General features: G+C 51.6%; 1 protein-coding gene across 4 annotated transcripts in view; it reads right to left on the bottom strand.

The window, feature by feature from the left end:
• MACROD1 (mono-ADP ribosylhydrolase 1) overlaps window positions 1-27599 on the bottom strand; it is a 185308-nt gene that overhangs the window by 17989 nt on the left and 139720 nt on the right. The gene's annotated exons all lie outside the window — the stretch shown is intronic.

The raw sequence follows: 27599 nt of genomic DNA, 5'->3' as shown, positions 1-27599 counted from the left end.
AGATGGAGACAGACGCACAGACAGAGCTACTGGGGAGGTTGGCCTCTTGGCTCTGATTTGCAAACCCACAAGGGGTCTGTAGCACCCTCCTGTTAAAACACCCACCCCCCTTCCCCTCCTCGTGCAGGCAATATCTCAGCCCTGCAGATTCTGAGGAGATGGGAGGATCAGCAGGGACCCCCATGGGATGACTAGGATTCAGGGAATGGGGCCCAGTAGGAGGTGCTTCCCCCACCCCACCACAGTGAGTGCAGACCCCAGTGCCCCTGTGCAGTGCTAGAGTTGGAGGGAGCAGAGTCGGGGCTCAGTAGTTGGCACTGTACTATGGGAATCAGTACTGATCCCAGTGTCTCAGTCCCGTGTTATAACCACTAGACCCCACTACCATTCCAGAGCCGGGAACACAACCCAGCTATGCTGACTCCCAGCTGCCCCTGTTCTCATCCACCAGACCCCAGTGCCCTCCTGCAGCTGGGAATAGAACCCAGAAGTCCTAATGCTCAGTCCCCCTGCTCTAACCACTAGATCCCACTCCCCTCCAGATGGCCAATGGAGGGATGACTGACCAGGCTTTGGCATGGTTGCACACAGGTCTACTGGGGACAAGCACAGTCCATTTGTCCTAAATTATCCAAAATCCCCCTGGGACTGACTCCATCTCCCCCCAGCACAGGCAGCCATCCACCCACGGCTCAGCCAGGGAGCATCTGATTAGGTAGCCTGGTTTGTATAATGAAGACCCTAATCCCATCTGAAGGGCAGCGCAATGGGATAGCGCCAGTAATCCACTTCCCCCTTTATCCCTTACATAAGGGAATGGACCCTGGAGCCATCTGTCAGCGAGGGATTATTCCCGCTACAAGCTCATCACAGACAATTACGGCTTTCTCCCTCCCTCCCTCCCTCCCTGTGGCTGGGGTCCGGGCAATCGGGAGCCAGGCACGTAACTGTGCCTTACAGGATGTGCCAGAGAGGGACAGATCCCTGCGGCCTGTGGCCAGCACCTCAGAAACACAGGCTGTACAAACCGACCCCTGCTCTCACTCACCACACCCCACTCCCCTCTCTGTGACTGGAATGGAACCCAGAAGTCCTGCCTCCCAGCCCAGCTCTAACCATTAGACCCCAATCCCCTTCCAGGAGTCCTATTTCCTTACTAAGTCTCCTGACCCACTCCCTGCGATTCCTCATCTTGCATTGTTTAGCATGGAAAGACCTGGACCAGGTCCCGCCCTGCACTGGGCTAGAATGGCTAATTATTTAGGGCCAGATCCCCGGCTGATGCAAAGGGCCCAGTCCATGGATGTCAGTGGAGACAATTTACACCAGCTGGGGATCTGGCCCATTGACACTAATGGAGCTATAGCCAATTTACACTGGCTGGGGATCTGGCCCATTGACACTAATGGAACTATGCCAATTTACACCAGCTGGGGATCTGGCCCATTGACACCAATGGAGCTATGCCAGTTACACCGGCTGGGGATCTGGCCCATTGACACCAATGGAGCTATGGCCAATTTACATCGGCTGGGGATCTGGCCCATTGGCACCAATGGAGCTATGCCAGTTACACCGGCTGGGGATCTGTCCCATTGACACCAATGGAACTATGGCCAATTTACACCGGCTGGAGATCTGGTGCACTCAGATAGTCTCTGCTCACCCTGCCAGCCCTTCATGCCGTGGCATCTCTCCAGTGGGGTTTCCCTTCTCTAGTCCTTTGCCCAAGGGATGCCATTTCCAAGGGGGAAGCCATGCCAGGGACTCGCTCTATGTTGGCTGTTGTTTTCTGGCATCGTGATGAGGGACGCAGGCGAACACTGCGGATGTGCAGAGATGGGGCAGGCGGGTGGGAGTCAGAGACGGACTATAAAAGGCAGAGAGCGTGAAAGACTTGTAATGCAAAGTGGAATCTGCGCTGGCTCAGCAAGTTGGAAGCACCTAGAAACTGGGACCGTGGGTCCTTGGAGAGCCCGTGGATTCGGGGAGGAGAGCTTGGCTTTAAGGCAAAGAGTCAGTGATCATGCTCTGTGTCATGCTTCCCAATTTTCAGAGCTGGGGGTGGGGCCTAAATGTAGGCTCCTCCAAATTGTGTTTTCTGGCTCTTAAAATAAGTGGCCTGATTTTCAAAAGCTCTGTGCTGTGGGGCTCAGCAGGTTGCTCTCCCCTGGGAACTCACTGATGGAGTACAATGCTAGGGGGCACTGTGCTGCAGAGTCGGGGGCTCAGCAGGGAGCGCTCTCCCCTCTGGGTCAGTTCTGATGACCGTGTTTCAGGTTCCTACTGTAACCATTACTCCACACTCCCTTCCATGGGGCAGGGATAGAACCCAGGAGTTCTAAACTTTACACCCCACTCCTAAACATTACACCCCACTCCTCTCTAAAAGCTGGAAATAGAACCCGGGAGAAATCTTGATTCCCAGCCCCGCCCTGCTCTAATACACTAGACCCCATGCCCCTCCCACGACTGCAACTCAGTACAGGGTGAGGAATAAGATGTTATCCTTGTATTCAGAGTTCATGTATGTCAATAACAATTAAATACAATATTCTATTTTCCTCCACCATTTCCAGGGTGGTTTTTTGCCCCAAATTAAAACCCTTGTCTCATTTGGAGCCGGACGGAACTCAGAACTGTGGGAATTGCTGAGTTTTTTCCTGGGTCAGAACACGAACGTGGAAATGTAACGTGCAACGACATTCTGGGAAAACCGTCAAATGTTTCCTTTTCAGAAGGTTAATGTATAATAGAATGATAAGCAAAATGACCAAGTGAAAACAAAGCACTAATTTTTCCACTGACAATTTCGACACAATTAGTAGTTTGGCATTTTTGGAAGGAAAATATGTTCCGTCAGAAAAATTTCAACCAGATATAATCTTATTGTTTCCTTTTGCTCCTGCCTGTATCCAGCTGTTGTCTCTTTTCTTATGGTCAGATTGGAAGCAAGTTGGGGCCAGGGCTCTCTGGTTTGTGTCTGTTCAGAACCTAGTGCAATGGGGCCCTGGTGGATGGCAGGGGCTCCTGGGCATGATACAGATACTAATGTGATAAATAGAGATAATAAATGTTTCAGAAATTTATTTTTGGTTTTTCAACCAAAACCTGAAAATTGAGAGGTAGAATGTGGCTGAAAAGCAGCGGGGAAAGGTCATTTTTACCTGGGTAAAACTCCAAATTGTTCCCAATCTTGATTTACCTCCAAGTTCTCTCTGGAACTAGACTGGAGATGGAATAGGCCCTCCATGCAGACCCAGGGAGATCCTCCACCAGGTGCCGTGTTTGGCCCAAGAGGCTTCTCGCCCTGATGTCTAGGCTGTGCTCCCATTACTATGCGGGTGGGGAGGCAAGCAGCAATCAGGCCAGTGTTCCTGTGCCCATTGGCAGCTCTGACATTTCTGTGTTTACGGCAGTGTCTGGAGGGCAGGACCAATCTCACCCCTCATCCTGAGCTGATGAAACTGCATACGGCACAGTCCTACATGGGGCAAAACACCAGCTCCATCCTTCCCCCATGGCTCCAGGAACTTCTCTGTCCCATTTTAATTATACACTGGCTGGCTTCCTGAATGTGAGAACCCCGCTCTCCCCTGCTCCAACCACTAGATAGACCCCACTCTCCTCCAAGAGCCAGCTACAGAACCCAGGAGTCCTGGCTCCCAGCCCTCTCTGCTCTAACCCACTAGATCCCACGCCCCTCCCAGAGCTGGGGACAGAACCCAGTAGTCCTGGCTCCCAGGGCGTTGAGGTTTTCCCATGGAAGCTTTCAGAATAGCAGCTATGTTAGTCTGTATTTGCAAAAAGAAAAGGAGTACTTGTGGCACCTTAGAGACTAACAAATTTATTTGAGCATAAGCTTTCGTGAGCTACAGCTCACTTCATCGGATGAATTCGGTGGAAAATCTCCCCTCTGTATTTTCCACCAAATGCATCTGATGAAGTGAGCTGTAGCTCACGAAAGCTTATGCTCAAATAAATTTGTTAGTCTCTAAGGTGCCACAAGTACTCCTTTTCTCCATGGAAGCTTGTTTCTTATAGTCATTATTACAGTTAAACACATGATATCTGTCACCCTGATCCAACCAGTGAGTCCCTCCCCCTGCCACCCTAGTCAGACCAGTTGCCCTGCCAGCCTAGTATTCTCTGCTCCCTGCCACCCTGGTTCAGACCAATGGGCCCATCTATCCCAGTATTTGGCCCCCGTCAGCACAGGGTACCAACAAGTGTCTCTAAAGCAGCGAGATCCCCAAGGAGGTGAAGCTCTGTCACTAAGTTCAGTGGCGCCGTTTCCTGGGACATTAACATCACTGCCTCCTGAAATCTGGCATGAGAAGAGACCCCCCTTAGCCCCCGACTAAACGGGACAGGGAGCACAGGGGACAGAGAAGTTCTCCAGCAAAGCACAGAACTTTGTATCTCCTAAGCCCTGGGCAGCTGCTGGCAAAATGCAATCAGCTTCAGTGGCTCTAGGTGAGGGCCGTTGGGAGGGGTGGCTAATTGCGGAGCCCATCTGCAGCACAGAGCAGCACTAACGAGCATGCCCTGTTAATTAAGTCTCGGAGGACAAGGCCATGGTATGATTCTGGCAAATATCCTGCTTGCCTTCCCTCGTGGCTAATAAATAAGATACGGTGCAGGATGATAAAGGAGCGTTCACGGATTCATTCTTAGCAGAGGTGGGTTTGGCATGTAGAGCTCGTGGCACACTCACACGATGGTCCTGCAAACGATGCACACGTGGCAGGGGGAGTCTGTGTGGAATTGCTGGAGGCCCACACACACATATAGGCAAACGTTCAGACAAATGCATACACAAAAGCACGCTCACATACACAGGCACACACCAATACTCCACGCACATGTACATGCTCGCACATAGGAACACGCGTACACACACACATGCAGGTACACACAAACAGGCAAAGGCACACCTGCACACAAACACACATACACATGCTCAAAGCCATGGACTCCCTTGAACACAGAAACACAAACGTGTGTACATAGATTTATATGGGGACAGATGGAAGGGTATATATGGGAATAGATAGATAGATAAGATAATGTTGCAGGAATCCTGCCTGGGCAGGATGACAGTGACAGGGTTAAGTAACTGCCACTAGCACCAGGAGAAATAGCATGTGGTGAGCGCCCACCCTGCCCACTCTTTGGGAGGGAGTGAGAGGTCTGACAAGGGAAAGACCAGGAACAGCAAATGCAGGGAGAAGGTGCATGGAAAACAGACGGGGTCCAGGCAGTGTGCCTCCTCCACAGAGTGGGCCTGGGAGCCAGAACACCTGGGTTCTCTTCCCAGCTCTGGGAGGGAAGTGGGGTCTAGTGGTTAGAGTGGGAAGGAGGGGGCAGGAGTCAGCACTCCTGGGTTCTCTCCCTAGCTCTGGGATGGCAGTTGTTAGAGCTGGGAAACAGCATGAAGGGGGTCAGCGCCTGGTAAGAGGAAGGGCCCACAGCTGTTGTTCTGACACACTCAGCTGTACTAGAAAGCTCCCTGTGCTGGAGGGAAGTTGTGGGGGTTATGCGTGGCAGCGATGGAGCAGAGATTGTAAAGAGAGAGTGGGGAATAAATAATACAGGCCCAGGGTTATGTAAGGGAGCTAAATAATAGATAGTAATAATAGTCCATAAATAATGCAGCCCCAGGATCCTGAGGCATGATGAGCCATGCAGGGAGGGGTGGAGGGGATCACTGGACACAGGGGACTGGAAATCCAGAGTATGGGGGTGTGCATGAGAGACTGATTTGTAGGCACTACGTGCTGGCCACGCCACAGACGCATTATAACACAACAGGGACTGTCTGTGTCCCACTCCTCTTCCTGGGTCGCAATAGATAGAACCCAGGAGACTTGGCTCTTAGCCCCCCAGCTCTAACCACTAGACCCCACTCCTTTCCTGCACTGGGGTCAGAATCCAGGAGTCCTGGTTCCCAGCCCCCTGTTCTAACCCATTAGACCCCACTCCCCTCCTGGAGCTGAGCATAGAACCCAGGAGTCCTAGATCTAAATGTATAATGATCATGCTTTGTGATCCGTGAAGAGAGCTGGCTGGGCTAGTGTGGGGCCGGGGGCCAGCACCCCTGGCAACTCCAGAGCCAGCCTGTCTTAGGGCTGGGAAACACAGCCCCTTCTTGCTCTGCTGGGCCCAGGAGCACCATGGTCCCTTTCTATCCCTCTGGGCCTATGTCTCACCAAACTTGGGGTGTAAATGGGCTCTTCAGTGCAGCTCCATTCGGGTCAGTGGCAGTGTGGAGCTGACTGGGGAAGGGGGCTGGGCTGCAATTTGGGCATTTTTGATATTCCAGGAAGGGAAAGATCCCATTGCAGTCCCAAAGCCAGGAATATCACCCTCCCAGCTGCCCCCCTGCACTGACCATTAGACACCCTCCCCTCCTAGATCCAGGAATAGAACCCAGGAGTCCTGACTCCCAGCCCTGCTTGAATCCACTAGATCTCCCTCCCCCCGCTGGAGATAGAAACCAGCAATACAGACTCCCACCCCTAGCCTGCTATAAATCACTAACCTCCCCGAGCTTGTGAGAGAACCCAGGAGTCCTGATAACGTTCCCTGGATGGTCCTCATATCAAATATCAACAGTCTCCTGTTCCATGGACGGAGTTTGTTGGGTCTCAGTTTGATTCCCTGGCCCAGCAGAGAGGCTGGGGGTATGAAGGAGCCACAAGGATGAGGCTGTCCACTCTGCCCCAGGGATATCTCCTGCAGCAAGCGGCCCTGGGCTCCCCCAAAAGCGCCTTAAGGAGCAGGTAATCTCTGTCCTATCCCTGCAGTTCACCTCTCCTCCAGCAGGAGTCGTGGTAGGGCTGGGAGAGGAGCCAGGGTAGCACTGGGGCATGGAATGGGCATCAGGTCTTGCCCAGGAGGGGGCATGCTGGAGAGGGGAAACGCAGGCGATATAAGGGAGATAGGGCAGGTGGAATTTTCCTCCAGGGCAGACTGGAGAGGCCCTGGAGGTTTTTCGCCTTCCTCTGTAGCATGGGGCATGGGTGACTTGAGGGAGGCTTCTCTGCTCCTTGAAGTCTTTAAACCATGATTTAAGGATTTCAATAGCTCAGACATAGGTGAGGTTTTTCATAGGAGTGGGTGGGTGAGATTCTGTGGCCTGCGCTGTGCAGGAGGTCGGACTAGATGATCAGAATGGTCCCTTCTGACCTTTGTATCTATGAATCTATGCTGCTCCAGTCGATGTCACTGTGTGGGAGACAGACAGACAGGCCGGGGCAGGGAGGGAAGAGGAGAAAGGAAGGAAAGCTGAGCAAGGGAGTGAGAGAGTGCAAAGGGAAGGGAGTGAAGATGTGAGATAAAAGTAGGGGAGTGTGAATGTCAGGGAAGTGGGTATCCAGCCTGGGGTTGCAGCCCACCCCCACCCCGGGGCTTCCTGGGCATGTTGGACCTCACTCTAACCCCCCCAAATACCCCCCAGTTCGGTGCTTGTTATCCCATCCCATCTGGGGACTCATTATCTGAGCCAGACTTTAATTAGAGCTTGTTTACCTGTAGGCCATGGTTCCCGGGGGGGGGGGGGGGTTGGGGGAGACTGGGAAAACAACCCTATGCCCCATATGGCTCACAGCAGGGGCAGTGCAGTCAAGTGGTGAGGGGGCAGGGCTGGATCCAGGATTCCTGGGTTCTAGCAAAACCCCCTTCCAGCACCCCACAACAGTACAGACTCTTTCCTTGCACTCCCCCACCAGCACAGCTCCCTCATCCCCATAGGCTACCCCAATCCCAACCCGCCCTGTGCGCTCTGCAGTCCACACTGTGACAGAACAAAGGGGCCCATAAATGCCAAATAAATTCATGATTGATTCCCCCTGCGTCCTCCAGCACGTCCTGTTGCCAAGGTAGATCACACCAGTGCCTGAGTCAGCAGTGAGCCAACTCCCTGCACCGGGCCCAGGTCTTGCTCCACTAGCTGGAAACTGTGTCCCGGAAGGGTTCATGGGCAACACGAGGCTACAACTGATTCCCTGGCTCTGCTCCGATCCATGGCTCCGTCTGTCTTGAGCATAATTTAGCCCCAAGATGCTCTTGTGGTTCTATATCCTAGCCTCTATGATGGCTCTAAATCCTTGCTCTTGCTGAGGTTGCAGTCTGACCTCTGGTTGTTCTAGAGCCATGTTCCTATTGTGTGGTTCAAGATCCTTGCTTGCATGGTGGTTCCAGACTCATGAGATGGTGTGCTAAACCCAGGTTCAAGTGGTTCTAGATGATATATCTGGTGGTTCCACAATCCTCGACCACATAGTGGTTCTAGATCAGTGTCTGCTGTTCTGGATAACCACATCTATCATGGTTCTAGACTTAGTCATATGAGGTTATAGACTGATGTTCTTAAAGCTGCTTTATTTCATGGCTGCTGATGGTATTAGATAACTGCGTATGTGGTGACTCTAGATCTATGTTCCTATTGTAGTTCTAGCCCGTTGTTCCTATGGTGGTTCTACATCCAGTTTTCTATGGTCGTTCCAGACCTAGACTCCAACGACTGTTCTAGAGCCTGGCTCCAATAGTAGTTACATGGCCATATGATGATCCTCAATAATGGCCACTGTCAGGGCTAGACCTATACTCAGATCTTGACTCCTATTGCTGTTCAAGACCGATAGCAGACCTACACGCCTAGAGCAGTTCCAGACTCAGACTCAGGGTAGTTCTACACCTAAGTTGCTATTGTGGTTCTAGACTGGAGCTGGCCTAATAGTTTTAGATCCTGTCTGATCTGGGCTCTAGCCTAGGCCTGAGCTGTTCTCGTGGTTCCAGGTCTGGGTTGCTCTTGTGGTTTCACACCTGCCGGCGCTGATCAGGGTGACTAGTGCTGTGTAAAGCAGCGGGAGGTTTGGGTGGGGTTAGAAGGTACTACTCCCAGTTCCCAAGCCAATCAGGCTGGATCTGCAGACACTGTACATTGGGAGAGCTCTGTTCATTCCAATGGACCAACCCTGATTTACACCCATTGGGGATCTGGCCCGATTGACACCAGTAATGGGGACTGACTAAGGCCCTTGACTGAGCATGAAATTCATCAGTATGCAGAGGGCTAGTATTCGGGCTACACAGCATCTAAGGCCATAGGGCTGCAGGAGTCCTGACTCCCAAACCCCCCACCCTCTTTAGCCCACCAGTGTCCCCAGAGGAGCTGCACCTCTGTGCTAAGCAGCAACCAGACCACCAGAGCCAGCTGAGTACATTACAGCCATGCAGCTGGTGGCCCACTGCCCCTTGCACCTTCACAGTCAGGCTGCTGGCAAATCCCAATGCTGGGACGGGGGCTCCATGCTGCTGCTTCTGGGGTGCGGCGTGACCCCAGGCCCTGTGCCACCTGCCCCATCTCTGTCTCTGATCCCAAAGCTCCATCTGCTTCAGGGCAGCTGGGAAAACACCTGCATACCCGCACTCAGCCTGCTTGTAAGTAGGAGGGGAAGATGAGCAGTGAGGTGTGGAGCTAGCAGGGGGCAGGAGTGAGAGTGTGTGAGGAGTGGCACTGAGTGCGAGGGGCTGCCAGTGACAGGGCAGGGGTGTCAGTGCGTGGAAAGGGTGTGAGCAAGGGGTGAGCAGACTGGGGTGGGGTGCGTAAGCGTGAGAGGGTGTGAAGGGCTGGAGGCAGCGGGATGCTGGGCGCTGGACTCTGACATGCCCGCTGGCCCTCAGCCCGGGGCACAGCTGGCCAGTGCCACAGGGACTCTGCATCGCATCAGTTTCCTGTCTCTTTTTCTCCTGATGCTGCCGCCACCGCGCCCTGGAACCCTTTGGGGGAAAAGGCCTGAGAAACGGGAGCCTTGTGGCAACTCGGGGTAGAATCGCTAGAGCAGCTGCAGTTTAGAACAACTCAGGCCCAGAAACATGACGCCAACCTAGCTTAAAACCACTAGGGCAAGTCAGGCCTAGCACTGAGAGAGCAATGGGGTTCTCCCGGCGCTGCAGGTAGGGCACCGCTCCGAGAGGCTGTAGCTAGGTTGGCACAAGAATTCTTCCATCGACCTGGCGCTGTGGGGTTAGGCCAGTAGAGCTCCGCCTCTCGGGGGGCGGGGATTATTCACAGCCCTGAGACGTAGCTGGGCCCAGGTGCGTTTCCAGTGTAGACCAGCTCTTAGGCCTGGAACAACTGCAGCCACTTTGGCCTACAAGCACTAGAGCGACTCAGGTCTAGAACCAGCCCAGCAAAGTCCTCTGCAGCCAGTGGACTGGGAGAGCTGAGAGCTGATTTCACAGGGCAGGCAGAAGAACTGGGAGCCGGAGTGGAGACTCTCAGCACTTCAATTTAGTTCTGGCTCTGCGGTGTCTCGAGAGGGATGGAGCCATAGGGCAGCCACAGGGTGCGCAGGGAGTAGGACTGCTTACACAAGGCACCACTTTGCTGGAGTGCTTCCCTGCGTCAGACCTCAATGGCAGCAGGACAATGGAACGTGCCACTAGGCCAATTAGTCTCACGGGTGGGGGGTGGAGCAATTCGGATTTTATCATCCCTCCTTGATCCTAGGATTTAAAGAACAAATCGAGGAACTGGTAACTCTTAATGGATTGAGCTGTGAAGCAGAATGCCGTCTGGGCTTAGAGGGGCTGCCGTTTAGGAATATGGAGGAGTGGGGACTAGTGGTTAGAGCAGGGGGGCTGGGAGCCAGGACTCCTGGGTTCTATCGCTGGGAAAAGAATCCAGACGTCCTGAAGGCTTAAGTGTATATTAAATGGTGCATAGTCTGTTTTGCACAGGGGTGAACTGTACCCTGTTTTTTGGACAGGATCTCTGGGTTGGAATTGGAAGGAGTGGTGTGTATGTGTGTGCGCATGTGTGTGTTTGTGAGTGTGTGTGCATGTACATGGGCCTGCCTTGCCATGGAATCCAAACCTAATTTCAAAGCCGGCATTTACAAACCCTCCCAGGCAGGCACCCTTGTGGATGCTGGTGTAAATCCAGGGCGACAACACTGCCATCAGCAGCATCGCTCCTGATTTACACCATCGGAGAGAAGGGAGAATCAGGCCCCAAAGTGTGACCCCCTCCTTCACACTGTAGTGAGAGGAGAATCGAGTGACTCCTGATTTACACCAGGAGGATCAGTCCTGTCTGTGGCAGGCCAGTGATCACAACCCATCCTCCCTAAATTATTCATTCCCCTTCCAAAGGGGAGAATGACGCTGTGTGTTTTCTGAAGATGGCAGGGCTGTTTCCATGCGAAGATGTTAGAAAGACATTCTCACCGTAGGGCTGGGGCTGTCCAAGGGCTTCCCAGACCAGTCCACCCCGTCACATGCTGCACAAAAGTGTCACAGCTAGATCCTCCGACAGTGCAAGTTCAATGGAACTGATGCCGCTGGGGATCTGGTCCCAGTGGCTCCACCAGAGCTCTGGCTAATTCCCACCAGCTGGGGATCAATGCCCCCACACTAACCATGGCACTGATGCTTCCCCATCCTTCGTGCCAGTCAGGTGGGGGCTGTGGAGATTATCTGGGTATTTTTTTCTCCTTAAGTAAATTATTAATGGGCGGATGTTTGCTCATTTGTTTAGCATAAAGCGACATCTTCCCCCCTTGATTTTAAATTTTATTTTATTATGGCATAAATTTCAATATTTAATCTCCCCTTCATGAATATTACAAGACCCTAAATATTTCCTAACCGATTGCTAACATGCCTTTTATTAAATCGGTCCTGCTGGAGCCGTCAAAAAGATGCAAACGTTTAAAATTCCTTATGACTGGGATGGGGATAGGCTGGGAGCTGGGGGTTTATTTATTAGCAGGGCTGAGTAACCCAGCCTGCTCTCCACTTCACCTGATGCTCTGTGTGCTACCGTAGCACTAACTGAGGTTGGGGCCCCGTTGCTGGGTGCTGCACAGACCTCAGCTGAGATCAGGGCTCCATTCTGCCAGGTGCTGAACAGACACAGAGTCCCAGCCCTGAAGAACTGCCCATCTAGCCAGACAAAGAGTGGGAGGGGAAACAAAGGGTAAGTCTCCTCTTCAGCAGCCCCAGCTCCAGTCATGTGGCCACTATCTATACCCCCCCGCCCCCATCTCTGAAGGAAATCCACCTCTCTCAGAGGCGGTAGAACAGTGACCTAGCACCAATTACACTGGGGGTTAGTTTGTAGGGGGATTGTTCACACCACTGAGAGGTGAGCTCCCCATGCAGACTGGCCCAAGGCACAGTGAGGGGAAAGGACCTGCCCACGGTCACTTGCCAGTGGCAGAGCTAAGAACTGAATCCTGGTGTCCCGAGTCTCTGTCTGGCACGCTAATCACTTGGTCGCACAGCCACTCACACCCATGCACACAGGTATGGAATACACACTGACAGTTGCATATCAATACACATATACTTGTGCACACACTGCCAGCTGTACTCACATGTACTAATTTGCACGGGCATGCATGTTTGCACTCACATGCCCAGCAGAGCACATGCAAGTGAACACCCGCCCCAAGGGTACATGAACCCATATATGCTCACATGTCCACATATGCATTCACACACCCATGGGAGCACACATGTACATGTGAGCACATACAAAATGTGTGTATGCTGCACATACATCTTCAGGAGCACACACACTCACACAAAGTATGCACGCCCCCCACATACTCACATAGGCACACAGGCACGCACACACACACACACAAGTGTGCAGGCACCCACACATGCTCACAGCCCCACATTCCTCCCAGGCATGTGGGCACACTCATACAGATAACTCAGACATAGGAAATTTGATGGGAGCATGTCACATCCACACATGCTCACTCCACACACACAGCCCCGCTACACACTCCTCCATTCAATCCCAAACACACTCCTCTCCTCCCCCAAACACATGCCTCCAACCAAACAACCAAACCCTCCCCTTTCTCTGGCTCCAAAGAGGGAAGAAACCTGCCCCTCACATCCCTTCTCCCCACCCCCATGGCTAGTGACTCAAAGGAGCCCAGCTGGGCTGGCAGCCCTGGGGTGTCACTCAGCAGAGTTAAATGCAAAGCCCTGTGCTCCATCACCCTTCCCCCCGCCCCATCCAGCCATCCATCACGCTGGGGAGCAGAGAACATAACAGTTAATGGAAGGGGGAGCTGGTCCATGCAGGCTCCAGCCACAACCCCATCAATTTGGCCAGTAAAGCTCCCCCCGGCTTTTGTTTGTTTAGTTAAGGAAATGGCTCCTAAGTGCAAGGCTCGCAGTTTGCAGGCCATGAATCATCCCGCCAGCCAGCCCAGCAAAATCCCGCCTGCCTGCCCTGACCAATCAGTAACCTGCTGGGCAGGAGCGGGGCTACAGAGCCCTGACTGGCCTTGCCTCCCAGCCTCCCCATAAGCACCCATGCCAAGCTTGGACTAGCGGGCAACACAGCCAGGGGGGTCTCTCGCCAGCTGGGCCTGGATGAGTGGGGATGATGATGAGACTGGCTTGGCGCAAGGTGGGGGAGGGGTGGCGACACTAGATCGTCCATGGGGCAGAGAACACGTCTTTGTACCCGTCCCCAACTCCCCGCGCTTTGCTCTGTGCAAGCTGCCATAACAGCCTCTGGGCTCCTTCTCAGCCTTGGTTCAGGCAGTGCTCAGACACACCGGCCTATAGTAGGCAACACTGCCGGGTTCCCCACTCGGGGGGCAGCCAAAGATAGCAGCAATTTGCCAAAGGACACACAGCCAGCCTGTGGGAGAAAAATGGAACCCAGGGGTGCTGCTTTAACCACACTCCCCTCCCAGAGTGGGGGATGGAACCCAGGTGTCCTGACTCCTGGCCCTCTCTGCTCTAACCCACTAGATCCCACTCCCCTCCCAGAGCTGGGTTAGAACCCAGGTATCCTGACTCTCTCTTCCGTCATGACCCTGCACAAACACGCAGAGCACACATCAGAGCGGGCAGGAAAGACGGATCGGCAGCTGTTTCGAATCTACTATTCCCAGTTCATTATGGGGAGCCATCCCTCCCCTCAATGGATATTTGAAAGCATTGAGCGTCCATTATGTACACATGAGGCATCATTCATGCTCATTGCCTTGACCCCAGCTCTGTGACAGCCCCGTGCCAGGCGTCCAGCCCCAACTCCCAGCACACACAGGCAGGCTCATTCATTACAGTCCAGAGCTGCTGGAGGCAGGAACCTGGGCTAGTCAGAGCAATCCTGGCTGAGCTGAACTTAGCCCTCATGTCTTGCAAAGGAGGGGTGGGGGTAAGCCATGGATCGGGCTGAGGGGCAATGCTAAGACCCGCTGGTCCCTGGGTGGGTCACTGAGGCTGGCTAGGTGCAGGGGGAAGTGACTCCCAGCACGAGCAACGCTGCAAGGATTTCCCACCGGAATTCCAACTTGCAATTTGCTGCTTGACCCTCTAGACCACACTCCTTTCCCAGAGTGGGGGCTAGAACCCAGGAGTCCTGGCTCCCAACCCTCTAACCCACTAGACCCTCACCCCACTCCCATAGTGGGGGATAGAACCTATGGGTATGTCTACGCAGCAGTTAGACACCTGCGGCTGGCCTGGATCAGCTGACTTGTGAAATAGCTGTGTTGATGTTTGGGACCCTGCTTTAATCACTAGACCCCACTCCCCTCCTGCAGCAGGGCACAGAATCTAGGAGTCCTGACTCACCATCAGACCCTCAGAGCAGTTTGAAACTCACCCATCCAACTTCCTCCCCCACATCTGAAGAGAGAAAATCCCACCTATGCCTAGGGGCTTCCAGCTGTCCTCTGGCTCATTCTGTAAGATCCCTAGATCAAAGAAATGCAGCCCTGCACCAGCCACTGCTGTGATAACCTGTCTCCTCCTAGGAAAGGGCACAGGTGTGCTCAGGCCTCCAGGCCTCTCTGGCCCAAACCCCACTGACTAGTGCAAAGACAGTGTGGGGGCAGAGAGGCAGGTGTGGCTGGATCATGCTATGCTCTGGCTATTCCCTGCTTCCCAAGACTGGTGGTGGGCATGCAGGACTCCGAACACCGTGATGGGTCTGGGCTGAGCTTCTCTGGCCTGTTGTTTACAGCAGGACAAAGCGTGCAGGCAGCATGGTCTGACATTGAGGGCACTGGGCTGGGATCCAGCACTCCGGGGTTCTATTCCTGCCTCTTCTACATGACCTCAGGCAAGGCCCTTCCCCTCGCTGTGACTGATTCTCCCTATGCTTTGTCTAGTTAGATGGTGAGCGAGCTCTTCAGGCTGGGACTGTCTCTCGTGTGTCTGTGCAGCGCCCAGCCCAGTAGGGCCCCATCTCAGTCAGTGTCTGTGCAGAACCAGCGCAATAAGGACCCTGATCTCAGCTGGGGTCTGTGCAGTGCCTGGCACAAGGGGGCCCTGATCTCAGTCGGGGTCTGTGCAGCGCCTGGCCAAGAGGGCCCTGATCTCATGTGCTGCTGCAATAATAATATCAGACACTGTTTCCTTCTGACTTGGTGTAGTTCTTGTCCTTTTCACACTGGCATAAACAGCAGCACAAAGGATGGGATGACTGAGAATTACGCTGGGGCTGAAATAAGTATGTTTTTCACCCTGCCTTTGCACAGCAGTGGGGTGACACAGAATGAACCCCAAACATTCCTGTCCCTGGGATCCCAACATCCCAGCAATGTAATCTATGACAGCACAGAGGGTCCCAGTAAGGATACTGATCCCAAGCTCTTCTACAGCCCTTTCCATCATAGACCTCAAAGCACATAAATATCCTTATCCCCATTTTACAGCTGGGGAAATCAAGGCACAGAGCAGTGACGTGACATGGCCCAGCAGGCCAGTGGCAGCTCCAAGAATAGAACCCAGGTGTCTGGTCCAGTGCTCCATCCAATCAGCTGCACTGCCTCCTAACCAAAATGATTAACTTAAAAGTGACCAAATGAATTCCTTGCCTCCCCACTACACTGTGGGGATCAGTGCTAGGAGCAGCCTTTAAAAGCAAAATGCCCCCTGGGTTACTGAGTGAAGCAGCTCTGGTGGCAGGTTACATAGACACTTCTGTAGTGATGCAGGGACTGTGGGGGGTTGCATGAAGGAGGCATGCCACAAGCAATCTCGACTCCCCCTCCCCGGGTAGCTAAAGGATAAGCTCCCGAGGTTCCTGTGTTGTTTATTAATCAGGCTCCACAAAAGTTGAGCCCTGTTGCTGTCCATGCTAATCCAAGCCGAATGATTTTCAAATCCACTGCGAAACCAATAATGGCATAAGCGGGTTTACTGCTGATTGAGAGATAGGGTTTCCCCAACACCAGAATGAGAGGGATCAAGGGAAGCTCCAGTTATGAAAAAAGGGGAAAAGCTGCTGCCTAAATAAATATTTAAACTCCGGGATAATCCCATAAAACTCAGCAAACATTCCCCCATCCCTGAAGCTCTGCCCCTCCAGGCTGGCGGGATTGGCAGAGGCTTGCTACACTCAGTGGATGGTTTCCCATAACGTGGATTCTGAGTTGCCAGCTGCTGTAGTTTTTATCACGATGTTTGACATTTTCCCAATTCTCCCTTGCCCCCTCAGCTGCCAGAATTACATGAGAATCTCAGTGATTAATAAATAAATACTCAATAATATTAATCAGGTCTTTTCTCTATAGACAATCACAGACCTGGTTTAAGCCAATACAAAGCATCCTTCTCCTGGGCTACGTGGAAGGAGCAATTACGCCCTTTTTATGTAGTGATAGCTGGAAGCCACTGCCCAAGGCCAAATGGCAACATCTGAGCAAGAACTAACCTAAGGAGAATTAGGCCTGGTCTATACTTAAAAGTTAGTTCAACATACCTATGGCACTTAGGGGTGTGAAAAATTCACACTCCTGAGCACTGTAGTTAAGCTAACCTAACCTCCAGTTTAGATGTGGCTAAGTGATGTCAATCTAGCTACCACAGCTCAGGGAGGTGGATTACCAACATCGACAGAAAACCTGTTCCGTCACTTTTGGAAGTGTCTACACTACGGCACTTCAGCAGCATAGCTGCAACGCCATAGCTGTGTTGTTGTAGTGGCCATATAGTAGACATGGTCTCAGACTGTTAACAGGGGTTAAGGGATTGTTTGGCAAGGTGTGGGTGTGGCAGACAGGCAGCAGAGAGCAGGAGAAGCAATTGTGAGAGTGGCTCTGAGAGGGAGCAGAGGGACGGAGCTCCTTGGGCACCGAGCTGGTCAGAAATTTTCCAATGGAAAAAAACATTTTGTGGAAAAGACAGATCTTCTGAGGGAACACACTCAGGTTTAGAATCTTGCCTGGTTTCTGGCCAGCTCACCCACCTGACTCCTCAGCAGCCTGCTGGAAGGACTCCCTTGGGGGCAGGATCCCAGGGCTTCCATGGGTCCTGGCTCCAGGGCAGCCTGCCATGCCTGGGGAGCCAGCTCCACAGACAGTCAGGCAGCCTGGGGAGCCAACGAGCCCAGGAGACTGGAGGCTCTGAAGTCCCCAACCCCAAAGCAGTCAACCTGGCAGGACTGCCCTGGAGCTGGGACCTTTGAAGCTCTGGCAACAGCTGGCTGAAATCGACATCTTGTCAGTTTCACAGCTGCTATTCAGTGGTGGACAGCTGTGAAACCGACAAGAATCAGGTCAGGAGCTGCTAGGGCTCCAGGGGCGCACACTTCATTTAGGAAATCCCATGTTTCGATGTTTCCAAAACAAAATACTGTGGGATTTTACTTCAAGTTTTTGGCTTTTGGGGGTGAAATTTTTTCCAAAACTCAAACATTATTGTAGAACAGAAATTTGATTTCCGAGCCCATTCTGCACAGAGCAAAGAAACTGCCTGCTAGTGTTTGTTTTCACTCCGTTCAGGGAAAGGGGACTGTGTGCACATTCTTTTTAAGTAAACAAGATTGTACAGAAGAATGTACTTAACTCACATCATCGATTTCTCCTCCTCATGGAAACAGCCCAGCGAGTCCCTGGACACTGGCAAACCTCTCAGCCAAAGAGGTAGCAGGAACAATTGCAGTATTGCCCAGGAGCTCCAGTTGTGGACCAGGACCCCCAGGTGCCACGCAGACTAAGAACTGAGAAGAGTAAGGTTCTAACTCTGCTGGTTCTAGAGAATGCCCTGAAGAGGATGTGACCTTCCCAGAGTTAGGAATCCAGGATTAGAATGACATTTATTACTGTTTAGAAACTCATGATTTTTTAAGCCAGTGTTGTGCTTCTTGGAGGCCCGCCTCATGGATTTTGATTGGGGAGAGGCAGTGGTACTGTTGGAATTTGGGCCAGGATCTCAGCAGGTATAAATGATCAGAGTTAATTTACACCAGATTAGGATCTAACCCAGGGTATTTTGATTGAGAGGCATGTGTATGTGTGGCAGTGCAGTATAGAGTGTAAACTCTTGGCATCAGAGAACATTTAATAGCTAGATATTTGTACAGCACCCGGTACAACGGGGCCCCGATTGCCATTGGCATATGTCTGTTTTATTCATCATTTAAATTACAGGGCATGTAGGGGCTGCAACCAGCATTAGCCCCCTGTTGTGCCAGGTGCTGCACTAACTCCAATCACAACCAGGCCCCCATTGTGCCAGGTGCTGCACAGACCCCAACAGAGATCAGGGCCCCCACTGTGCCACAAAGACCCCAGCAGAGATTGTGAGGCCCACTGTGCCAGGCGCTGCACAGACAGAGTGAGAGACAGCCCCTGCCCTGAGATACTTCTAATCTAAATAGACAAAGGGAGCAGGGGGAAACAGAAGCACTGAGCAGGAATGGGGTGTAGACTGGAACCCAGAGTAGAATCAAAGCGTCCTGTTCCCCAGCCCACTGGCCAGGCCACTAGACCAGTCAGCTCTGTCCCCAGAGCTCAACAGTTGCTTTGTAAGGAGAGTGGCGCTGACTTAATAGTATGATGGGAAGAGACTTTACATGGGCCTTAAGATGGAGAGGGGGGTGCATAAAAAACCCATCCAGTAGCAGCCTTGAATTAATCTGTCACTAAGCGCGCAGGCAGTGGCCCCGGCGCGTCCGTGATTTAGATGAATAATTGAAACGCTCCGATACATTTATTATCCCTTTAGTGCAAAAGTGGCAGAGAGAGACGAGTAGTAATTGAAAAATAGAACACAAATCTCTTGGTGAAAGCGCTGTTTCTTATCACAGAGTAAACATGTCAGGCCTAATAAACAAGAGAGACGCTGTGGGGGCGGGGGAGAGGTGTTTGTTGATTTAATTCCTGATTTAAAGCCCCTGACTCTATTTCTTCCCCACACAAAAGACTAAAAGGACTTTTCTTCCACCTCCCCCAGCCCCTTTATTGACCCAGGACAAAAGCAGATTATAGCTGGACTGTCAAGGGGGAGAGCTCTGGACTCCTCCACACTGAACTGGCTGCTAGCAATGCCCAGCAGGGCCTGAGGCAAGCCTGGCACAGGGTAGGCCGTTTGGTGCCAGCCAGCTGGGCTGTGGTCCGGGAGCTCAAGTGGGGTAGTTTGCTGCCCACGGGAAAGCTTAGAGTGTGTGTGGGGGTGACTTGGGGGGGAAGGGGTCTCTGTGCTGCAGGGAGTAAGATGTGGGGGATCAGCAAAGGGGGTGCTTTCCCCGGCAGTCACTGCTGGCCCTACAGAACCAGTGCTGCACTGTGGGATGCTATGCTGCAGAGAGCCGGGCAGTGGAAAGTGCTTTCCCCTTAAAGCTCAATGCCCCAATTTGATGCTAGGGCAGGGAGCAGGGCGGGGGGCCCAATAGGGGGTACTCTCCCCTTTGACCCCAATATCCCAGGTCGGAAGCCTCTATGCACTATAATAATATAAATGTGAAATAATAACAATGCTGCCTTTCCTTTTTTCTCTGCAAAGCCTGTGGAACTCCTCCCCACAAGAAGACATCCTTTACCATTGCTTGAAGAAAGGATTGGGCTTTATTTACATGGGGGTAGAAGAGATTTCGTAGAGTTTAAGGCTAGATGAAACCATTAAATTATTTAGTCTGACCCCTTGTATAACACAAGCCAGAGAATGTCACCCAGTTACCCCTAGACTCAGCCCAGAGACTTCAGTTAGACCAAAGCATTTCAGCCCTCAGGAGACTAACCTGTTATGAGCCCGAGGCAGGGACCAGGAGAGACCGAGGAGCCCCCCAGTGCCCAAGGCCCCTCCACTGGCGAGGAATTGCTGAGGTGAGCTGCGCCCACGCGATGACCCACGTCCATACTACAGAGGGAGGTGAAAACCCCCAAGAACTCTGCCCATCTGAACGAGGGGAAATTCCTAACCCGATATCTGGTGATCAGCTGGACCCTGATCATCTCCACAAGACTCACCAGCCAGGCAGCTAGAGAGAGGATTCTCTGAACCAGGTCAGAAATTAGCCCACCCTGCCTGGCGTCCCATCTACAGCTGTGGCCGATTCCTGATGCTTCAGAGGAAGGTGAGAAAACCAAATCAAACCAACCCAGAAGACAGCTGTCCAACTGTGCTTTGGGGGGGAAATTCCCTCCTGGATGCTTGCAGGCAACCAGCTAAAGCCCTGAAGCATGAGATGAGAATAGAGTCATTATCTAAATGCAGAGCTGCAGTATGGCTTTTAGAAGGCAAACAGAAGGCTTTTAGAAGGCAACTCTCATGCTTCAGGGCTTCTCTAATAGAGGATCAGGAAGATTCTTTTGCCCCATGGGCAATTTCTCCTATCAGTGCCACGGGACAGCCTGTGCTGAATGGATCTTTAGAACAATTGATCTTTTCCTACTAAGAAACAAAATGGGCTTGACTCAGCTCTGTAATTACTCACCAAGTAATTTTAACTCTGTTCCTCCCACAGCTGATTCTCTGGGATCATCTGCTGGGGGAGGACGCCAAGGCTGTCTAATGTTCCTCTGAAGCTGAGAGCTTGTCCCTGGAGTGGAGGAATGGAAGGACTTCCCTTGCAGAGAGATGGATGAGTCTCTCTCCCAAAGCCCCATGGGGGAAGCAATGGAGCAGGAATACTCGACTAGCCACACATAGGCAGGAAGTTTAAAAGAAACCTAATGAAAGATGCTCTATAAGGAGCTACAAGCAAGAGGGCAGTTTGACCTAGTGAACAGGACAATGGCTTGAGACTCAGGTTCAATTCCTGGCACCGCTGAGTGACTTTAGACAAATCAATTCCCCTCCCCGTGTCTCAGTTTCCCCATCTGTAAAGTGGGGATAAGGATGCTTTGTAAAGTGCTCAAGATCTATGGATAAAAAGTGCTATAAAAGAGGCCGTGGTCTGAGAGCTGTAGAGCAGCGATGGTCCCCACCAGAGAGCTCAGGAATCACAATGCATGATCGCTTGTTCAGCACGGTGGGGGAGCTAGGGGATCCAGCTAAAAGAGAAACTCCTGGAGGAGATCAGGAGAATCCAGTGTCTAGAGGGAACGCCGCTGCTAAACCAATGTTCCCTCTAATTTTTAACAGCCGTGTGCGCAAAAAATTTCTTCTGAGCCACAGCTGAGCAAAAAAAAAAAAAAAAAAGCCAAAGCCGGAGTGCGTGCGGTGCTTCGCTGTGTGCATGGGGTTTAAGATCTGTGCACGCACGCACGCACGCACACATGCACAGCTTAGAGGGAACAGTGCGCTGGACCCCCTTTTTAAAAAGGCCTTACTACACCCACCAACCTTGGTACCAATAAACCCCAACCACAGACCCCTCTTCTGCTCTAAACCCCAAACCTGACTCTCTCAACCCCAACACTTAGGTCTTCAAATCCAGCCTGGCCGCCTTTCTGGAAGGTGCTTTAGCCAAACACCAAATATTGGGTTCAGTATGGGGGGAAGTGGGTGAAATTCTGGATGATCTAACAGGCCCTTCTGGCCTTAAACTCTATGAATCAGAGTTTTGACCTAGAAAAGAGAGAAGGAATCAGATACTCCATGAAACCCACTAGGGACTCTCTATTTGCTATCGATTTCACATAGAAGGTGCCTAGAAGATGATGGGGGCAGGAAAAGATAGATAGATAGATTAGATAGATTCCCAGTCCCACTGGGAGGAGGAAAATAAAATCCACTTTAAAATCAGCCCTGAGAAAAGCCCCTCCCTGTGCGCATGCACGAGCACACACACGCACACACTGAAACAGAGAAATGGGCCTTGTCGGGAGGGTTAGAAAGTGACTTGGCAGACACGTGGGCTCAGCAACTCAGCAGCAGTGTGGGTGGTCTGTACAGCAGTGAGCCGGTTGGAGGGAAGGGTCAGGAGTGCAAGAGATGTTGTGCTGTGTACATATGTACTTAACCTGCGCCGTTGGGTGTGTGTGTGGAGGGGGTGTATGTGATTGCAACGTGTGATGTGTGTGGATGGAGGGTGTGTATATATGGTCATCTCCTCCACAGCCTCCCACTTGCTATGGACAGCACCACCATGCTGCCTGGTGCTCAGGCCCAGAACCCTGCAGCGAGGGAGCCAGTTATCAATGAGCCCCCCTGGGAGATGTGTGTGTGGATGAAAGCAGCATCCAGGTGGCGTGTCTCTCTGTGTGTGTCTGGATGTGTGTGCACGTATGCTCTGTGTGTGTCTGCATGTCCGCGTGGGGGTATGAATTTGGATGTGGCCGGTGTGTGTGTCCAGATGTATGTTTGTGCATGTATAGATGTGTTGGGGTGTGTGTAGATGTGTGTCTATGACTATGTGTCTATGTATCAGTGGGGATGTCTACGTGGGAGGGGGTGTCTTTGTGTACGTACATGTTGTGGTGTGTGTGTGTTTGTCTGTGTGTGTGTCAGGAAGAACAAGCAATGCAAACATTTGAGTCAAATCGATCTATATGGAGCCTGGGACAAAGCGTTAAAAGCGATTCTTTCTTTCTTTCTTTCTTTCTTTCTTTCTTTCTTTCTTTCTTTCTTTCTTTCTTTCTTTCTTTCTATGGCTGCCCGCAGAGGGGGAGGCGAGGGGTTTGTGTGGAATCAGGGACACAATGTGGTCCTATTGTTTGGTTTTCAACAGAAGCACTGGCCTGCATAAAATCCGGACATTTGCTGGTTCCTGCCCCACGGCCTCTGCTTGCTCCTTTGTCATGTCACCTCCTTTCAGCTCCATGGCTTCTCCCCTAATGCCCAGTGAGACTGCACTGAGACGGGACCTAGCTTTGCTTATCCCTGCTCTGGATGGGTCTGATGGATCCATGGCAGATGCTGAACTCCATTCCATGCTAGGGCTTCTGATGCTGCTGGGACTGGACTGCAAAATCTCCTATTGAATTGCCATGCTGGATCGGCCCAGGGGCCATAGCCGGGGCTCCTGTCTCTAGCAGCAGGCAGCACTAGCTGCTTCAGAAGCAGGGGCAGGAAATCGTGCAGTTATGTGGTAAAATGTCCTCAGGGACTTTTCCCCATGAAAGAAATGGGACAGACCCTCACTGGTGTAAATCAGTGTTGTTCAATTGACTCCAGTGGAGCAAAACCAATTCCCACTAGCTGGGGATTCAGCCCTAGTGACTAATGGAGCAATGCTGATTTACACCAGCTGGGGAGCTGGTCCCAGTGATTCCAGTGGTGCTATGATTGATTTACACCTGCTGGGGATCTGGTCCTAGTGATTCCAGTGGTGCTATGGCTGATTTACACCTGCTGGGGATCTGGTCCCAGTGATTCCAATGGAGCTATGACTAATTTACACCTGCTGGGGATCTGGTCCCATGATTCCAATGGAGCTATGACTAATTTACACCTGCTGGTGATCTGGTCCCAGTGATTCCAATGGTGCTATGGCTGATTTACACCTGAGTGGATCTGGCCCAGTGACTCCAGCAGAGCTATGGCTGATTTGCCCCAGCTGGGGATCTGGCCCAGTGAAGCTATGGCAGATTTACGCCTGCTGGGGATCTGGCCCAGTGACTCCAGTGGGGTGATGCTGATTTACTAACTAATATTGGAGCATTTCCGCTACAGGGATTTTGCCCCAAATTCCAAGTGCAGTGTGTTCTGTCCCTCAATGTCCTTGTCGGAAAGAACAATGAAGTGCCTTCGCTTGGATTTTATTTTCCACCCTTAAAAGTTGTTTTGCAATCAAATTAAAGAGAGAGGACAAGGCGGGGGGGGCGGGGGGACATGGCCCTTCCTCTAATGCACTCACACACCACTAAGTGCCATAAATCTGAGCCTGGTGTTAAAACGCAGGACCTCAGAACTCCGCTATTTTACAAAAAATCCCCATAAATCTCCTGCGAATGTGGACTAATGGACAGAACAACAGAATGACATGGGGAGAGGGCTCCAACCCAGCCCTGACAGCTCCTGTGTTCTCAGCGCCACATGGAAAGGAAGGGGCCAGCTCCAGCTGTCCCCGGGGTTAGCTGTATTGTGATAGCACAGAGCAGAGCCCTCATTGTGTCAGGCGCTACACAGATCCTGACCGAGATCAGGGCCCAATTGTGCCAGGCGCTGCATAGACCCTGACCGAGACTAGGGCCCTGCTGCACAGAAACGCAGTGAGAGAGTCCCTGCCCCAAATCATCTGAATTGACAAATAGCTTTTTATCCTCTTTTTGCAGAACGGGAAACTGAGGCACAATGAGCACAGGGCCAGATTTTCAAGTGCCGCACGCCCCCAATTAAAGCTGGATTTCCCACGGATTGTAGCTCCTGTTTAGGCATCCAACCGAATACAACCAGATTCTTCCAAAGGCTTTGCCAAAACTTGGCTGGGTAGGCGCTCAACTCCCAATAATTATAAGACTTAGCACCCAGGTGCTTTAGAAAATTGCACTGGGTGCCTGTCTGCATCTTAAGACAACTACCTACCTTTGTAAATCTGTCCCCTGGGTGCCTAAGGGTACCAGTGTCCAAAGTATCTAAATGACTTAGGGGCCTAAATCCTATTTTCAAAAGAAACTTAAGTCCAGTTAACACCCAATGGCTCTTAACTGCATGAATTCAGCTCTGAAGCAGAACTTGGTGGAGAACAGTTTTCCTGTTCTCTGAATATTCTGAGAGTTTGAAAATTTCCCCTGCTCCGAATTGGGATGAAAATCAAAATCTTGACCAATTTTCCTGCACTGTGAACATTTTCAACAAATGGGCGTTTTTTGCCAAAAACGTTTTATCAAAAATTCCCCATCAGTTCTACCCCTACATGCCTGAGTCATTTATGAAAAAAGAACAGCGACCCCTAAGTCACTTACACACTTAACACTTTTAGTCAAAGCACCTAAATCCCTCTGGATCTTTTTGAATATCCCGACCTGTATTTAATGCACAGGGTGATTGTATGGCCAGGTGTTACTGCTTTCACACGCAGATACACATGTGTCCTGACGGGAATTTATATGAGTTATATTTAGCTCTGGGTAGTGGCAGGAGTCCTTCTGAGTTGTCAGAGAGCCGATCTTGGTTGCATAAATCTTACCATGCGTCTAAGTGAGCCCTGTCACTTCTCATTTCCTGGGAGATCTACGTGCATCCTTTCGGAGAGATATAGACATTGATTTGTTCTTTTGCTATTTTGCTGATTAGGGTTTAAAAATTCCCTCAGATGGAATACGTCTGGCTATTGCTTAGTCAACGCAAGACAGCAACAAACTGCAAGGCTGGAGAATCTGAGGGGTGGGCCCGGGGTTCAGGCCATCTGGGTTCTATTTCTAGCTGTACCGCAGGCTCCTTGGACAAGTCACTTAAGGTCAAATTTTCAAAAGCGTCTAAGTCCCATTTTCAAAAGTGGCTTAGGCATTTAGACCCAAATCCTCAAAAGTATTTAGGTGCCTAACTCTCATTGATTGCCATGGGAGTTAGATACCTTAATTGTCATTGAAATTCTACTCGAGTCATGTCTGAAAATGAGATATAGGCTCCTAAATCATGTAAGTGCTTTTGAAAATTTTACCCTAACTCTACATTTAATGTCAGCGCTGAACTCCTATAAGCATCACAACAATCTCATGTGCTCTGGTTTAAATCTGGAGTGACTCCAGACTGACACCGGCGTAAATGGGATTTGAATTCACCTCCGCTAAGCCTCCATTTCTATAAAGCCTTATTTCCAAATGAACATGGAAAGCCTTTACATTCTTTAAAGGGACTAATTATCTTTACATTTTTTATCAGTGTGACCACACCATCGAAATGCAGCCACCTCTGGGGTGAGGCACAGCAATAGTATAAAAGCCACACAGCAAACACTACACTTCATTTTAGGGTCAGAATTAAAGAGGAGAGCCAAGTACCACGGACATGCAGGGATGCAACTAGGAATTTAAATGAACACTTGTTTCATACCAGGAGCTACAGTGCTAAGGTATTATGAGAGATAGATAGAGAGATAGATAGGAATGTGTAGAGTGACAGAAAGATAAAGGTGTATGGGGACAGACAGATGCCTACCACCAGTGATCTGGGCTCGCATTACACTGCATGGGAACACTCCTCCAGTGCACACCGACAGAGGTCCGGCCTCATTCAGGTTGCCGAGCTCCCACTTCCACTGATTCAGAAGGCCAGGTCCTGCCCCCCCATCCTGCTGCCATAGCAGGAGGCTGAGTGCTGTACCCGCTGCCAGCAGTATTTGTGATGGGAGAGGTCACATGTTGATGGGGTGGCAGATAAATCCTGCCCCACACGGTTTATCTTCAAGTGACAACTCCAGGCCTTTTAAAAGTAGAAATAAAATGGGGTCTCTGAGGTCAGGGATAAATAAGGGAGCCGTTACGGCTGGCAATGAGGAGGCCCTGGAGCGGGCAGGGCTGGGCGGGGGTTGTTTGTTTTCCTGGGTCATTAATTTCCCCTTCATTCCATTCCCTGCTTGAGGTTCCCGGCGCCAACACCTTGGGCTGTGACTTTGTGAAACGGCTGCTAAGCAGGGCTTGCTGGGTGACCCAGGGCCGTGTTGGTGAGTGGAGAGGATTCAGTAGGGGGCACTCTAAGCTCGGAGTTACCACTAGCCTCAATGCCCCAGTGGCGTGGGGGCTTGGGAAGGGGCACTCCTCTCCCCATGAGCAGTGCTGATCCCAGCAGCCCAGTGTAGTGCTAGGGTGCACTGTGCTGGAGTGAGCGGGGCTGGGCGCTCAGAAGCGAGCACTGACCCTCAGTTAGTGCTGCCCTCATGCCTCCCCCCACTAGGGGGTGCTGTGCTGTAGGAAAGGGGGTGGGGGGCTCAGAGAGAGCACTCTACGCTAGTGTTAGTCCTGGAGTCACATTCAAGTCTCCCACCTTAAATTCCCATCCATTCAGTTGGATACAACGCTGTTCTCTTCCTGCGCTAAGCTGTTGTGTAGTGTTGCTCTGTATTGTTAAGCAGCCCCCATGTTCCCTCCCAAGAGGCAGCTGCATCTCAGCCCTGGGTGAAGGATCCCTGTGAAAATCAAGTGAAGTGACAGGGCATGTAACACACTGTGTATGGAAGAGAGACAGACAGGCTGAGTGTGCGTGCGTGTGTGCACGCATATGTGCATAACTGACACTAGTCCCCTTCATGCAGACGCTGGCTGCTGTGCAGGCAGGCGTGAATGGCCAAGCCGTCTTTGCCCAAGCAGAACCCCGTCCTCACTCATGTCTTGACAGAGAGGGACTCTGCGGGTGCCATGTCAAAGCCAAGTCTGACTGCGGATGAGAGAAACCTCAAGGGATCCATGCGTTTGGGCAGGTTGCAGTGCACTGTGTGTATGTGTGTGGTATGGGGGGACGGGACGATCTGCTAAGCAGGTCTTCTTTCTTTAAGCCAC

This window comes from Dermochelys coriacea, chromosome 7 (genome assembly GCF_009764565.3).
Source record: "Dermochelys coriacea isolate rDerCor1 chromosome 7, rDerCor1.pri.v4, whole genome shotgun sequence".
NCBI classification, from domain to species: Eukaryota; Metazoa; Chordata; order Testudines; family Dermochelyidae; genus Dermochelys; species Dermochelys coriacea.
Note: the sequence above shows the minus strand (reverse complement) of the source record. Positions and strands in the feature narration are given on the sequence as shown.